A 5,530-nucleotide genomic window follows, 5' to 3' on the forward strand; every position below is an offset into this window, starting at 1 on the left:
TCTGTCAGACCGAGACTGGGTTCTACTTAGCATCGATGAGGTTTTATACAGTGTCAGACCGGCCTCTCCGACGGTCAGACCAGGACTGGGTTTTACTCAACATAAATGAGGTTTTATACAGCGGTCAAACCGGCCTCTCCGGCGACCAGACCGCCAGAACTCAGAAATACCCCAAAGATAAGTTTTTTTATGGGTTCTCTCAAACTAAATTTTCCACTCTATATGAAATGCAAGTTTGAGCAGTTTTGGCAATATACATACCTCAAGTAGACGCACATCAACCCCTCTTTATATTGTGGGGAACCATTCAAATAATATTCTAATTAATCACCAGGAGGATCATTATTCATAATTATCACCTTGATGATTAACCAGAATATCATCCCGGTAGTCCCGGTATGTGTTTTGTGCCCAAGGATCAGAACACATGCCTTCCAACATGTACATCACAACATAGCTTAATAAAGAGCGAGTAATAAATATTTATATTACAAGTATTAAGCATGCAACTGATTTCAATAATTTACAACAAAAACGATCTAGTAAGAGACAAAACCCCTAAACTCCTAACCACAAAAGAACTACGCGGCGAAAAGTTAAACTTAGAGACAATAAAAGAGAACAGTGCCACATGCCCTTAGGCATCGTCTCAAAAATACCACCTTTAGAGTAGGATGCACTACTCTTGCCCACCGCCCCGATCGGCAGGCACAAAGAAGCCAAAAATAGCCTCTTCCTTAGCAGCAGGAGTACCTGAAAGCGCATACATTAGTCCGAAGGTACTTGCAAGACTTAAACCATATAGAGCACATATACATAGCTCGACTTCAAGGATTATGCATTGATCATTAGCAAGGATGAACCACAGGTTAGGTAAAACAAATGCACTAAGCATTCTAGACATATGTGTAAACGACAGAAACTTTACGAAAACATGAGAAAGCTGCCATGCAACTCACAACTGAACAAGTGTAACTGTAAACAACATGTATATCAATAAGTAACAAGTACCAACATCACCATATCCCACATACCGAACCACAAGCCATACTCAAAATTCTACAGCCGATGCAGATGGACAGAAGCATGCTCATGACCGAGAGCGCGGCAGTTCGAACTGTTTATACACCCTGCAGGGGGATACTCTTGGACCCACACGACATGAGGGCCATTAGGCTTGTGCCACCGGCTAAAGTGCACACAAGGGGGTACTCATGACAACCTTTCCCAACCAGTACCGCTACAAGCCCGCCCGCTCACACCATTGATGTCAAGCTCAAAAAGCCACAGCTGCGAAGGTATTCAGCTCGCCTTACCATTAGATCGGTATGTGGTGAGTAAGGTAAATGTTAAAGCCAACAACATCGACAATTAGTGCTTAACCGGTACAAAACGGTCTACGGTGTCCGGTTTCCTCTACCAACCTACCCAGGGGAACTCCACATCCGGGCATGACAAAGCACCATCCTAGCACCGCCCACACCTCGTCTCATACTCACCACTCATATAACCATCTCAACCTCGATAAGTGTATGTAATCATAAGAAGATCCTATGCTCGCAAACAACAGAATGCGCCATCGTTCGACTTCTAACGAATGACCTAAGCATGGCTAAGCATATAAGTCGAACTCATACCTATACATTGACAAGCTCTCAAGGCTACAAGGATTGTAAATACACGAGTATTCACGGTAGAAAAATGCAATCGGCATAGGTTCTACCCATTAGCACCCGACACTGACTCACTAAACATGCATACATACATAAGCATAATTAATCAATTTTAGACTTATCCAATTATACAAGATAGGTCCATATGCTTAGATGTTTGCCTTGCTGTTCAAGTGGCTGCCCAAAGTTTCCCTTGCCCTCCGGGATCACCGGCTCGACGTCCTCTAAAAAGAATAACGTGTGCAATGCCATGAGTATGAATAAATTGCAACAATACATGCCACAATGCTTAACAACATGCTAGAAGTATAAGATATACGAATCAATGCAATACTAAACGATCTAAATGAAACCCGAAAAATAACAGTCATCCGGAGTATCCAGACTGGCTCGGAGTATCCGGGCTAGGACCCTCCGGGAGAGGCGCTCGGTTACTGCCCCTTTTTTTATTTGACTGGCCCGGAGTATCCGGGTGAATCCGAAGTATCCGGGTTTCGGAGTATCCAGGCTATCCTCCGGGAAAAACTTTCGGTTAGCATTATTTTAATTTGACTCGGAACCTCTGAGTTGGTCCGGACTATCCGGGATATACCGGACACTCTGAGTGAGGTTCCGAGCGGAGCTCTCGGCTACACAATCACATAACTACCCAGAGTCTCCGGGTTTGTCCGGATAATTCGAGCTATACAGATTTGGTTTCTTCACGATTTTTCCACTTGGGTGTTTTGATTCATTTTACAAATATGTGCTACACAAACGTGTATATGCCCTATCCAAAGGATCCTAAACCAAACTCGCACCCTAAACCCTAACCAATTTTGAACACAATTCATCGGACAAAATCTGCTGAACTATACAGAGTATCCGGGTGAAGTCCGGAGTATCCGAGTTATTAAAAAAAGCTGTTCTCGAGTGGATTTTTGGTCGATTCGAGTTGCGATCTTTTCCAAGCCTAAAGGGAACATGTTAGGGATAGTCTAAGTGTAGTAGAACTTGTTCATCAACTACCAACACGACTCTAGAGCTCAGATTGAACCAAAACTCTATTTTTGCTCAAAAAGCTCAAGAATGCCAAGAACTTCAAGAACTACTCGATTCCTCCACGAAAACGAAAATGGTTTGGATGGATGAGTAGCTTATGAGCTAGAGAATGCAATTGTATCACATGCATACCTTGAATCCTCCACTTGAGCTCGGATTTTGGAGGAAAAGAGAGAGTGAGTGCTTGAGCTTGAGTGAGAGGGGAGGGAGAGCTGCAGCTATGCTGCACTTGGTGAGGACGTGGTGGAGTAAGGGAGGAGAGAGAGAGAGAGAGAGAGAGAGAGAGAGAGAGAGAGAGCAGATGGCCTGCTGCCCACTTGAGAGAGGGAGTGGGTGAGGAGTGGGGTCACATGTGGGGCCCACATGTTAGAGAGAATAGGTATTTTCAATGCATTTTCCATTATTTTCTCCCCCAACTTTCTCTCTTATCCAATTAATTATTAATAAAGTGCATTAGCGCTCTGAATTATCATTACGTAAATTCTAAGCACAATGCTTAAGAAGCATAATTTTGCTTAAATGCGTGATTAAGAAAATTGGGACGTGACATATAGTACGGCACTTATCCTATCAATCTGGTCAATTTCTCTTCTCTAATCTCCGTTAACCGGTAAAAGAAAATACCCTGCAATTATACCTTTGCCTTGAGCTAGCCATTCTTCATGTTTTCCACTCATGCATCTTCTAGCTCCACAACATCTTTGTGACTAACATTTTCATAACTCATTCAAACATATTAGTCCACAAAATACATATTATCATTAATTACCAAAATACGAATTAGGGACCTAGATGCTTCAGCGTGGGGATGCTTGCTTGCAGGTGGAGGAAGAGGAAATGGCTTTTGCCTCCCGATGAAAGATCAGCGAGGGGGAGAGAGAGGAGCATGGGAGCATGGGTTGCTGCTCCGTGGTGAAAAGATCAGAGGAGAGGGTGCGAGGGCTGATGTGAACGGAGGAGGGGATGGCGGTTGTGATTTTGGCTGGCGCAATGCATGATTGTGTGTGTGCGTGCAGGGGTGGCATGTGAGAGCTTTTGCTGGCCATGGTGAGAGGATCAGGGGGAGAGAGCACAGAGGGAGGGGATGGGTTGGTTTGGTCGGTGATCAAAGGGGGAGAGAGAGAGAGAGAGAGAGAGAGAGAGAGAGAGAGAGAGAGAGAGAGAGAGAGAGAGAGAGAGAGACAACAGTGAGAGATCAGCAGAGCATGGGAGAATGGGAGAGGCAAAAGATCTGAGAGAGATGAGAGAGATATCTGTGTGACAAATCAATTTGATGTATTTGAATGGTAAACGGAATGTGTGATAATTCAAATAGATGTATTTGAATTTGAACTGGATTTTCTATGATTCAACTCGAATGTAATTGACTTGAATTTGTAAATGTCCAAATTGAGTAAATTGTATTAGATCGAAATGGATGCTTCAATGAATGATTGGAATTTGAATTGGATTTGCGAAGCGATTGAACTGAAAGATTTGGATTATACTTGAATGATTAGAGTTGCATGCGGGTATGAAATCGATAATGATTTGATGGATCTGGATTTGGCATTAATCCAAATAAGAATATTTGGATTTAGGATTTGGAGTTGAGATTGCTTCAACAAGAATAATCGAATTTGGATTTGAAATGGAGTTTAGTTTTAATTCAAATATGGATATTTGAATTAGGAAAAAGATTCAGACTTGAAGCTTCAGGATTTGAGACATATTTGAATTCAGGAGAATTGAATTCAATTTGTATTTACCTGAAAAGAATAAAGATTGAGATTCGAATTTGTGAGACATTCCATTTTGAGTTGACCAAAGTTACTTGGGGATAATTCAATGAAATAATTGAATTATAGATTTTAATTGGAAGATCAATTTTCTTGGATTGGTTTGGATTAGGAAATTGCCGAAAGGAACTAGAACAGATTCGAATTAAGAAGCAATCACTTTGAATCGCCACGCAAAGAACCATGAAAGCAAACAAACCAAAAATGCATATGATCAACTCAATGCAGCGATTATTTAGAAATTGATTTAGTGCTCTTTGGAATACTTAACCAAATAATATATTTGAATACACACATAAAAGTATATACATATTCAAATATATATTTCCTCGATTTTATGCTGGTTTAATAATTAGAAAAGTTTTTAATTTGGAGTGAATTTTGCTATTTTCTAAAATGCAAGAACTCAAGGTGTTACAGCTTGGCAGACGATCTTACAGCGCATGACAATGGGACAGGTTGGACGGCCAGGGGAGGTAGGTGTGGAGGCGTTTCACAGTTGGGATATGCACTCAAAGCTCTCAGGGCAAGTTGGGCTCACCCGGATCTTCAGAATATGATCCAAGAGTAGAATATCTAGCTATGTATGGGTCTGCTAATTGGAGCCCACTTATAAGTTCTCCCTCTCTCTAGTATATAAAGAGAGGATCGATAACCGATTCACAAGCACTCATAACAAAATACACAAGACGTATGGCTGTTATCCTTCGGGAGGTCTAAACCTAGATAACCCAGGTGTTCTTGAGTTCAACACACACACCGATGAACGCACACCTTAAACGTTGTTCACACGCCCTTCGACCGATACACCCCAAAATCATTGTCAGGAATTAACCCTCGACAATGACCGTTAAAATATAATGAATAATCCAAAGTTCCTTTGGCATAACGTAGTACATGTTTCATTTGCTTCTAGTGCTTTTCCCCAAGATTCTTTTGATATCTACTAAGAATTCCAATAGCACGGCTAAAGTTAGGTCGCATGCATAGCATACATAAGACACCACAAAGCTGAAGAATGAGGAATGTTAGTCATTC

This window comes from Phragmites australis, chromosome 5 (genome assembly GCF_958298935.1).
Source record: "Phragmites australis chromosome 5, lpPhrAust1.1, whole genome shotgun sequence".
NCBI classification, from domain to species: Eukaryota; Viridiplantae; Streptophyta; class Magnoliopsida; order Poales; family Poaceae; genus Phragmites; species Phragmites australis.